General features: G+C 33.4%; 1 protein-coding gene across 4 annotated transcripts in view; it reads right to left on the bottom strand.

Annotated features, from left to right (window-relative positions):
- HBS1L (HBS1 like translational GTPase) overlaps nt 1–12,152 on the bottom strand; it is a 91,580-nt gene that overhangs the window by 56,887 nt on the left and 22,541 nt on the right. The window lies entirely within an intron of this gene.

Below are 12,152 nucleotides of genomic sequence, written 5' to 3'. Positions count from 1 at the left end.
AATTGCCTAAACCCAGGAGGCTGAAGCTATTGAACTACAGCCTGGGCAACAGAGTAAGATCCCAACTCAAAAAGCAAAAAAGGAACATGAAATAAATGCTGGCTAAATGGAACTGTATTTGTCATCTCACTCCATTCTATTCCTTGCTAAAGTATTTAGCAATGCTTAGCACATAACAAGCATCTAAACATTATTTTTTATTAAAAAGATTTATAACTGCCTCTGATAAAACAAGAAAGCATATACAAATATACATAATTTGATTATAATTTGCAAAGTTAAAAAAAAGCAAGGTAATTAGCATTAAAGAAAACTCTAATACTAACCGTCATGTAATTCATAGATGGTACCAGCTATTGAAAAATAGCTCCTGTTTTGAGAGCCTACAGCAAATTATTTTTAAATTAAGCAATTAGTGTTTCAATTTTTCCAGTGTAGGTGTATATACAAAGAGAATCTTAAAACATATCTTAGAACATTCTGAACTGCTTAAGTTTTTTCACTGAAATAAACCACTTCCTTTCAAAAAACCCACATAATTTTAAGCAGAAAGCCAGTAAGTCTGAAGTTATCTGTACAACTATAAAATTCCTATAATTGCTTAAATAAAAATTCATAGTGATGAATAAGTAAAAAAATATTTTCAGTGAAAAATATATTTAAAAGAGAAAACCCAAAAAAGTCACAGTTAAATGTCTATTTTAACAATCTACTAAAAAGGAATAAAATGAAATATGTATTTTAAGTGCATTATTAAAAGGCTCATATAGATTCAGTGGTATTCACAATATCACATATTAATATTTCTTTATAACATAAATTCTTCAAATTAATAATAGGATTTACTTCCAAGATGAGGGTAAAATCTCACAACACACTTGTCTTGAGAAGGGAAAAAATAATCGCATCTCCTTATAAAAATCTTACATCACTATGTCTCTCATTTACTTACTCTAGTAACATCTGAGAGAGAGACAAATCCATAATAAACAAGAAGGACAAAATGATCTTGTTTCAAGTGTTTATAGCTCTGCTTTATCTTTTTTTAATTTCTTGCATCTTTTATCTTTTCTAGGGAACAATCTGCCATCAAGACCCCAAAATAGGATAATCATCACCTGAGTAGTTATAAATAGTATTGTACACATATTTAAGCAGTAATATACAGATATATATGTAAAGTTTATTTAATAGACAAACTATTAACACTATAAAAATAGCAAAATACTAGACAATAACTAGATCCCCATTATATAAGACTAGGTTTTATTTTCTAAATAAAAGCTTTACTTGAAGGGAAAACTAGATGAAATTCAAAAGGAAAAGAAAACGATGTATAACATTTCTAATCAGTATGGGCAAACCAGTATTACCTAAAGCAACTCTTATCAAAATGAGTAGCTCAATTATAAAGTATAATATTGAAGTCTTTTTCTCTAAATTTTATGATACTTTTTTGAGAACTGTAAAAAATGTTAAATTTAAATTACACACGATTCTTTGTCCATATCTGTAGACCAACTATTTTTTTCTCAATACTTACTTTTTAAAATATCAACTATTTTTCTAAATGAATCAAAATAAATCTAATATTAGAAAAAGCCTCAATAGCAATCATGAGTAAAAGCTCACCTCACACAATAATATCCATACTGTTGAAAACTATTTTCTAGTTGACTAGTTATAAAATTTTAATCCACAAATAATAAAATTTTCTGCCAAGATTTTCCTTTAAAACAATAATACTATAGATATTTCCATTTCTGGATTTTTTTATGGAAAAAAATTAAAAGTATGTGTTATTCAGTTCTATAGTTTGGAGGATATTCTCTCTCTTGATAGGTTTAAAGTGACAAAGAAAATAACATCAGGAAAACTAAAACATTATTCCATGGTTTTACTCTTCAAATATATTCTTTTAGTAGTTCACTTGTATGATGTAACAAAATTACATGATAATTCATGGTAAAGTTTTATATATTTGCTGTTAATAAAATAAACTACAGTGCTATATAAATTAAGACTAATATTTAATATATTATTTTAGAAAATAATCCTAATCTATTATCAAAAGGCTAAATTTATGTAGATAGTAGTGTTCTCACTCTAAAATTACAAAAATACAAAAATATTGAAAACTTTTCTAAAGGGAAAAAAGGAAATTTCCTTCCAGACTGTTTAGTGGTATCAGGTTGATACAGCACTGGAATCACGACACCTAAATTCCTAAATCTCTGGGACAAGGTCTGTTACAATACATATCCAGAAAGAAATTCATCATAAGCCACTTAGATCTGTCTAGCTTCAAAGTTGAAAAGGTGGTATCCAAAAAGGTGGAAAGAAACATCCATTTAAAGAGCCAAAGCAAAGATGTTTCTATCTCACTTCTCTCCCCAAAACACCTATGCCACCAACTTCCCCACATTCAAAAAGAGACAGTGAGAGAAAAAGGAGAACACTGTACATTCAACAAAATAAGAAAACAGTTGGGACACTAAAACAAAAACCTTTTTTTTTTTTTTTGAGTTGGAGTCTCACTGTCGCCCAGACTGGAGTGCAGTGGCCGCTCCCAGCCACCGCAGCCTCGACCTGCTGGGCTCCAGCGATCCTTCCGCCTCAGTCTTCCGAGTAGCCAGAATTACAGGCATGAGCTACCACGCCCGGCTGATTTTTTGATTTACTGTAGAGATGAGGTCTCACTGCCCAGGCGGGTCCCGAGCCCGCGGGCTCAGGCAATCCACTCACCTCAGCCTCCCAAAGGTGCGGGATTATAGGCTGAGCCACCAAGCCCGGCAAAACAAAAACTTTAAAGAGCATTTACCAAACAGAAATTTGGATCAAATTGAGAGCACATAGGGATACATGATTGCACATTTTGTCCAGAAATAGTTCTCCCAAGCTGGAGGCATAACTTTAAAGAACCCAATAAAAGAGCCATCATGAAAATAGCAAAATCTGAGATATGAAAAGGCCAAAGAAGAATCTCAGAATCCATCCAAACCAAGGACAAGGAAAACAAAAATTCTCAAAAGAGAATTTCACTTAGCCTTTTAGAGCTTCTGTTTTGTCCCAAAGGGAGAAAATCTGCAATGTTGAAAAACTGTGCGGAAACATGACCTAAGGATAGAGTATAGAGCAAGTTCAAGAGCACAAGATGGCCTAAGCTCAATCACCACATCCCCCCCCATATTATACTTCATAAAATGCTATGAAAAAAAAAAAAAAGAAATTCCCCCTTTTTCAAATATGAGAAATGTCCACACAGGACATGACACAGAGGCTATAGGAACACACTTTAAGAATAAATATGGAAGATAACGAAAAGCAGATGAGGCTGGGCATGGTGGCTCACATCTGTAATTCCAGCACTTTAGGAGGCCAAGATAGGAGAACTGACTGAGTCCAGGAATTTGAGACCAGTCTGCGCAATACAGCGAGACTTCATCTCTACAAAAAAGTAAAAAAAAAAAAAAATCAGCCAGGCATGGTGGCACACACCTGTAGTCCCAGCTATTCAGAAGGCTGAGCTGGAATGATAGCCTGAATCCAAGAGATCAACGCTGTGGTAAGCTGTGATCTCACCACTGTACTCCAACCTGAATGACAGAGTGAGACCCCAACTCAAAAAAAAAAGGGGGGGGGAGATGAAGAATATACAACAGATGAATGGGGAAAAAACAGGTTTTTTAAAGTTCAATGATATCAAATATACCAAAGAAAATATGGTCTCTGAGAAAAAAGCTTTAAAAAAAGACACAGGAGATGAAAGAAAAGATGATAAAAACAGGAGAAAAGTTGAAAAGTAAACCAGCAAAGCCCGGGAGAAAAACATACAGGGAACAAGAAACGACCACAGAAATGAAAGCTACACGAGAGCCAGCAGAATGGAGCCAGCCAGCAAGTAACACGTAGTAACAGAAAATGGCAGGGCAACATCTGCAAAGCCCTCCAGGAAAGAATAATTCTAAGCTATTAATTGTTAATCTGCCATGCAAGTATGGGCCACAACATCACTTTAAATATTTTTGAGATTAAAAAACATAGTTTAGGCTGCGCTCAGTGGCTCAGCCTGTAATTCTAGCACTCTGGGAGGCCAAGGCGAGTGGATTGCCTGAGCCCATGGGTTCTAGACCCGCCTGGGCAACTTGGTGAGACTTCATCTCTACAATAAATCAAAAATTAGCCGGGAGTGGTAGCACGTGCCTGTAGTTCCAGGTACTTGGAAGGCTGAGGCGGAGGGATCCCCGGAGCCCGGCGGGTCGAGGGTACAATGGCCATGAGCATGCCACTGCACTCCAGCCTGGGTGACAGAGTGAGACTCCAACTCAAAAAAAATAAAAGTTAAAAAAAAAAAAAAAAATATATATATATATATATATTAGAAAGTAAATTGGAGAAAGAGGAAATTCACCTCCCCAAGGTGAGGTGGGGCAAAGCTTAAGCGCACATGGCCAAACCACAGCTTAGCAAGGCAATGGTCCACTTTCAAATATTTAATAACTCAGAAAATATCTTGCACATGCATATTTGGTGTGATAAGGGGTTGAATCATGTCAAGTCAACCAGTCAAATAATCGTGAAAAATCAATCAATTTTCAAATAACTATGATTTAAAACTGAGGAAATTTTGAGTACAGAATAAAATGAAAACGCTATAAATCCTGAGAATAAATAAATAACAGGAGACAAAAGGAGGGCAGCTATGAGAAAGTATAACTCTGATGAGCTCAATTTTTAAAGCTAGGCCTCAGTGAATAACTGCTTAAAGCTAGGACTCACTGACTAACTGAAAGCTAGTAATTCAGTAAATACAAATTTATCTACAGTATCAAAGGTATAAAGGTAAAAACCTTACCTAAAAACATAAAATATTAACAAAAATTATGAGAAACAGAAAAATGAACTGGCAATATGTCAATTTCTTCAGTATCCACAGAGAGGTCAACACCTATTGTTTAAAGTTGGCAAAGTAAAATAAACTCTGCTATATGTTATAAAACTAAACTATAACATTTTCCAGTTATCAAAGAATATAAAAAAATCAAAAGAACAAATCATGTATGTAAATACAGAAGACCAACATTTTAATAAATGACAGAAGGTATTACAACTATCATATGAATCCCATAAATGGGAAAAGGCCATCTCTTAAAACAAAAACTCTCTGACAAACCCAAGTATATCCAAGTATAGGAGTTATAACTAAAGTAAAATGCCTCAAAACACTGAAAGCAAAAGGATAAATAAACAAAGCTTAAAGAAAGCAGTAATCATGACATTAATGTTAAACAAACTGAATTTAAAGCTAAAAAGCATAAAACTAGCAAAAAAGGAATTTTAATAAAAAATTCAAATCCATAGAAAGAGCATGAATCTCTACATATCAAATTTTATAAAGTAAAACCTGTGAGAAATATGAAATAAAAATGCAAGTTATATATAAACTTTCCACTCTCAGTCTGTTGAACCCCATAACAATTTTAAAGTAACTAACAGAAATACTGTATTTTGTATTCTGCAAATAAATAGCATTGTTGACAAGTGCCTATAAAACTATATTGGACAACAAAGACAAGCTCTGCAAACCTCAAAACGCAGAGTACAGACTACATTCTCTAATAACAGCATAATAAAAAGTAATCATAACAAAAATAACAAACAAATCTCTCCCAACAACCTGGAAATTTTAAAACTCTTTTCAGACTTTCAAATTGTTATTATCTAGAAAATACCAGTAACTCTAAAAAAAACCATCAGCTACAACAAATGCAGTATTCATAGGAGAAATATTGACTACAAAGATATAATTAAGTAAAAGAGAATGGGAATGATACATTTGAAATTTAAGATAGCAGAAACAAATGAGGTAAGGATGGGGGCTAGATTCCATTCTAAACAACGTTTCTTAAGACAGAGAGAGATCTGAAAATATGTGGCAAAAGGTTACTTCCATTAAAACTAAGTGGTAGCTCTTGATGTTTGTTAAATTATTTTCTGCATTTTTCTGTGTGAAATTTCACAAATTAAAACTAACTTTTAAGATAAAGGATGAAAAATGCATAAGTTAAATACTAGAAAAGTAGAAAAGAAAAAGAAAAAAAACATTAAAAAGATTCAATCATAAAAAACTTACAAAGTAATTAATTAAAACTAGTAGACCGGCCTGGCATGGTAGCTCATAGCTCACATCTGCAATCCCAGCACTTTGGGAGGCAGATGTGGGAAAACTGTTTGAGCCCAGTTCAAGACCAGCCTGGGCAACATAGCAGATTTTGTGGCTACAAAAAATTAAAAAATTAGCTAGGTGTGGTGGTATTCTCAGCTACGTAGGAGGCTGAAATAGAAGAATCACCGAGATCCAGGAGGTGAAAGCTGTGGTGAGCTGCATGATGGCACCACTGCCCTCCAGTCTGGCAACAGAGCAAGACTGACTCAAAAAAACAAAAACTAGTAGAACTAATTATTGATCTACGAGCCAATCTTTGGGGGAATAAAAGCAAGATAAATTACAAAGCAATAACCAAAAAGAAAAAAAGTTGGGGAGAAAAGGGGAAAGAAGAGAAAACAATGCTAAAAATGAGAATTTAGAATTAACCATGAATAAAGAAAAATCTAAAAGAATAAGACAATGTTTGGTATCATACTTAACAAAAAATATTTGTTACCCTGGATGAAATGGATGGTTTGCTATGAAAATGAAAACTTTAAAAATTGACCCCAGAATATTCAGAAATATTACCCTCTCACAAAACAAATAATCTCAATGCTCAATTATTCAAAGATAAAGAAAAACATCCAAATTTTCTATAAAATCATCACAAGAAAAACCAAAAGTCAAAGAACATGCACACAACTGTAAATTAATTTCATAAATGAGATGGAATCATCTTAAATAAAATGTTAGCAAATAAAATCCATCACATTAAAAGAATAATCTATCATGACCAACTGGAGATTTTTGATATTATAAGACTGGATCAATACTAGAAAGTCAATTATGATAATATAATTTTTAATGTCATCTATGGAGACAGTATTTTTTTCCCCCTTTAAATTCTTTTTTTTTATTATAAAGATGTGTAAAATCTCTTAACACAACAATATTATTACAATAAAAATTACAACTGGAATTTTTTCCAGTAACTTGACAAATTGTTTCTAAAACTCACATAGAAAAAAGAGTCATGTGAAATAACTTCAGAAAAACTTTAAAAAAAGGGGGGGAAAGCCTACAAATATTACAACTTAACAGTAATAAAAAAGCAAAAAGTTTCAGTAATTTAAAAGTTTATTACAGTACAGAGTCCCAAAATAGACAGAAGGACAGAGATGTATTTAGCATGTCAAAGATGGCATTTCAAAAAAAAAAAAAGAATATATAATTCAGAAAAAAAAATCAGTTTTTCAATAAAGAGAAAAGATATTAGTGGAGAAACCAGATTCCTATATTAGTCCTTAAAGTTAAAAAAAAAAATTGCATCTTCCAAAGGTACTGGAAAAAAACAATGAATAAAATAATTAAAAAATTATCTTGTTATGGAGTGGAACTTGTAAACAAAACCCCTAAGAAAAATAACAATAAATATATAAAAATTCAAAATTCATCCTCTAAAAAATAACCTAAGAAAAAACAAAGTAGAAAATCAGAAAAAGTATTTTCTATATGTATAACAATTTTTTAAGAACTAATTCATTTCCTTAGCATATAAATATGCATATAGTATGTGTGTATACCAATCCACAAATACACACATATATATCCCTAAAAAAATCATGAAAAGGGAGATAAACCAGCAGAAAAACTGGAAAAGATTAAGAGCAGACAGCTCTGAGAAAAACATACATAGCATTAAATATATGACAAGGTAGTCAGCCTGACTCATTAAAGAAATGTATTGGGAGTCTGAGGCAGAAGGATCACCTGAGCCCAGGAAGTTGAGGCAACAGTGAGTCATGATCGTGCCACTGCACTCCAGCCTAGGCAATAGAGTTGCCAGTTCATGAAAAAAAATAAAGAAAAAAATATAGATAAATAAATATTTCCAATTACCAGTTTGGCATAATACCAAAAGGAATAATATCCATAGCTGTAAAAATCTGGGCAGCAACAGTCATCAACTGGAAAAAAGTATAATCTCTATTAAAAACAATTAGGCAGTATCTAACAAATTTTATAGTAAATAAATTCAAAATTAGGCAGTCTTTATCAAAATTCTTAAGTATATAATTCCAACTTCTAGAAACATAGGATGCTTATCATTAGCTATAGCAACTAAAAACACATAAAATGTTCACCAATAGAAGCTGTAAGTTATACAACCCTATGCAGCTTTTAAAAAGAATGAGATCGATCTTTACAAGCCAGTAAAGACTTGCAAAATGCTTTATTAAGTGACAGAGAAGTGTTATAGTCTCCATTTGTATAAAAATGTACATGTACACCCACATGTATAATACTCAAGTAAAGTTTCCGAAAGAATAAAAAAGAAACTATCTGTTTACAGTGGCTGGCTCCTCTAGGCAACAAGACTGTGAGACAATAGCAGGAGAAAGACTCACATTTTACTTAAAATCCTTGCATACCTTTATGTGTCAGACATATTCTAAGTTAAGAATACAGCAGTGCATATACAAAATTCCTCTATCTATACAACTTACACAAGGGGGAGGGAATGGGGAGCAGAGTATGTGTATCAAAACAAATGTGTATACAGCAAACACCCCAAAAAGTGCTGTGAGGAACAAGAAAGCAGAGTGACAAGAGAGTGCAAATAAGTGTGTGAAGGGAATTATGATTTCACGTGGGATGGTAACGGAAGGAGTACAGTGAGCTCTGGGTGCACATGAAAACTCGCCTACCCCACAGTTGGGAGTGATGTGGCAGCTAAACCTCACTCTGAAGAGCAATTAGTCAGGGGGCAAAGGGGAGAGAAGGAAGCATAAAGAAGCAGAGGACACTCAGGAGGCGCTGTGTTCTTGGGTGGGATTGGGGAAGAAACAGACAAACAGAAACAAGCTCACAAAGGGCCTTCGAAAATAAAACAAGTTAGACAGGGAGAGGGAAAATTTTATCTTTATTTTAGAAAAATTACTCCGGCTGTAGTGTAGAAAGTATTTTAGGGTGAGATAAAAAAGTATTTTAGGGTGAGAAGTTTCAGTAATTCTGCCAAAAGTGAATGGCTTTTAAGAGGAAAAGCAGCACAAAGAGATGGGCAGCAGTGGGCCAAAATATGGACAGTGGATCCTCATTTTTCATGGATTCCGTATTTGTGAGTTCACCTCTTGCTATAATTTACTTGTAACCCCCAAATCACTACTCACTTTTGTACTCACTCGCAGACATGTGTAGAGCAGTGAAAATTCTGAGTCATCCAACATGCAAGTCTCCACGTGAGGTTGAACAAGGCAAGTCTGCCTTCTTGTTTCAGCTCTCATACTGTAAACAAGTGTCCTTGTCATGATCTGCCTAGTATCACATGGCTTCCATTTTGTGCTTTTTCTGGTAATTTTGCATTTCAAATGGCCTGCAATTGTGATGCTTAATTGCTGTCTAGTTTTCCCAAGCACAAGCAGGCTAGGCTGTACCTTATGAATAAAAGATGTGTTAGATAAGGCATGGGTTATAGTGCAGTGGGCCATAAGTTCAATGTCAACGAATCCATCTAAATAAGGTGTCCATAGAGACACATACAAAACAAGGTTATGTATTAATTGCCTGATAAAAATGTTGTGAGAGGCTCACAGAAACCTAACTCTCTATTTCCGGCAGGAGCAAAGGCTCAGTATTCGCTAATTCAGGGTTCACGGTGACTTTATAAACCATAACTACCACAAGTGACAAGAATCAACTATATAGGCGTGCATATATAAGCACACATATATATTTACTTATCTTTGTGGCAGAAATAACAGGAATGATAATCAATTATAAGTAGTAAATGAGGAGTGAGGAATCAAGGATGTTTCTTCACTTCTGGTTTTGGTTAACTGGAGGATGGTGATCCTAATAATAAAGACAAATAACAAGAGGAGGTGGAAGCTTGGATGAGGAAGACAAAGATGCCAGCTTTGGAGGGTATGTTATATAGGACACGCTGTAATAAACATAATTATGTGTTAAAGTGTGCACATTCCCTTTGATGGTAAAAAATCACATCTTAGTTCATCTGAAAATATATCCTGCATCTAAAATACTTTCCCTCAGTCATAAAATATAAATCAGGCATGTCGTCAGAAATAAATGTGCACTTTATCTTTTTTTTTTTTTTTTTTAAGACAAGATCTCGCTATGTTGCCTAGACTGGTCTCAAATTCCTGGGCTTAAGCTTAAGTTCTCCCACCTCAGCCTCCTAAGTAGTTGAGACTACAGATTTGTGCCACATGTCCAGTTTATAATTTCTTTTACCTTCCACTGACATCTCTGCAGTCACATTACCAATACTCATCATAACCTATGCTTTCCTAGTATTTCTATGTGAGTCCTAAATAGCAAAAAGAATACATATAGTTTTACTCTGTGCAAAGCCAAGAATTCTAAATGCCAAATATCTTAAAGGAAATTCTTCACAACCAGGTAGTTTGCTTTTTTAATTTGCTTATAAAAACATAGAGCAGTATTTTCAGGATCAATTATTAAAATACCATTCAGAAATATCAAGTTTATATAGAAAATCCTACTGGATAGCCTATATGTCACACTTGATTTAAGAAAATATCAGAATTATAATTTCTTCAATGTATCTTTTACAAATTGTATACATACACACAAAATATGACAAGTTTTTTACAACCCCCAAATTAAAATTAAAATATACAACTTCATAAACTGAACCTTATGTCATTATAAGTATACAGGTAAAAGAAAACTAGTATAGAAATTCATATTAGCTCCTCCCTGTGTAGTCAACATTATCTTTAATTACATACATTCCACTGTTTATATAAATCATAGAAAACACCTTCTTAGGTACTATAAAACTGATTTTATAGCCAAATATATACTTGTGTTAACAGAAAATGTGTTGATACACAATTCTTTCTCAATATACAATGTGTACCTACTTATTTGCAATGGTCCACATATAGATTCAGAGTCAATTTAAAAGGCAATTAATCATATTAGAATACATTATTTTTCTCTTTATGTGTTTATCTTAAGTGCTTCCTTTTACATACAAAAAAAAGCACCTTACTAGTTTTACCCCTGGTATGACAATTAATTGCATGACCTCCAACTGAGTACTAAATTAAACATCAAGCACTGAGAATAGCTATTACTACCTATATGAGAAGAAAAAAGACAAACGAAAGTTCAAGAAAAAAAATTCTAAAGTCCAAGGAATTAAAAAAGGTTAAAATGCTAGTTTAGTAATTAGGAAAGGGAAAAGTTAAGGAAAATGCTCTGTACAGAAATGAAATACTGGATCTTTGCAATGAATTGCAAGAAGAACCACATCCAAAAGAGCCAGCTAAAGACTTGAGAAGGCAAAAGGGGAAAACATCCACGAAAATATCAGATCTTTTAAAAAACAAAAAAGGAAAGAGCAAAGGTGGCAATTTAATGTCTTTTCTATTTTATATCATTTAGAATGTAATTACAATATTACTTCCACTTCTAAAGTAAAACATTATTGCACTTGATCATAATGCAAATAAAAATAGCTTTGTATCTCATAACTTATATTTGAACTAGAAAATAAAGTCAACCAAAACACTTAGCATACCTGAGCTTCCAAGACAGCAAGTAGTCAGTCAATAAACAGCAGCTAACACACAAACAATCATTACAGGGTGCAGATTCATGAATAAACAGGTACTAGTCATTTTACCAAAGACCAATAACCAAGGGTGGAAGGAAGAGGGGTCTTCTTAGTTCCACCCTTGGAATCTCAGAGACTGACATTCCCTTAGTAAACAAGGCAAGTAAATGCCTGACAGGTGAGTAGCGACAAGGGAAAGAGGAAGCCTGGAAACTTAGTTAAGATATTGTCGCCTTCATCTCATAAATGGTAGCTACAATTCTAATTAACCAACAAAGGAAGACCTAGTTCACTCTACAATGTCTGCTATATGGCTTAAAAAGTATAGTATTTCCACTTGAAAATTACTTTATTATATAAGAAGATGAAGTAATAGTGCCATTACTCAACTAC

The sequence above is a fragment of the Carlito syrichta genome, unplaced genomic scaffold (assembly GCF_000164805.1).
Source record: "Carlito syrichta isolate Samal-C Ts95f unplaced genomic scaffold, Tarsius_syrichta-2.0.1 Scaffold302583, whole genome shotgun sequence".
NCBI lineage: Eukaryota > Metazoa > Chordata > Mammalia > Primates > Tarsiidae > Carlito > Carlito syrichta.
The sequence above is the reverse complement of the archived record's forward strand: the minus strand, read 5'-3'. Positions and strand labels throughout refer to the sequence as shown.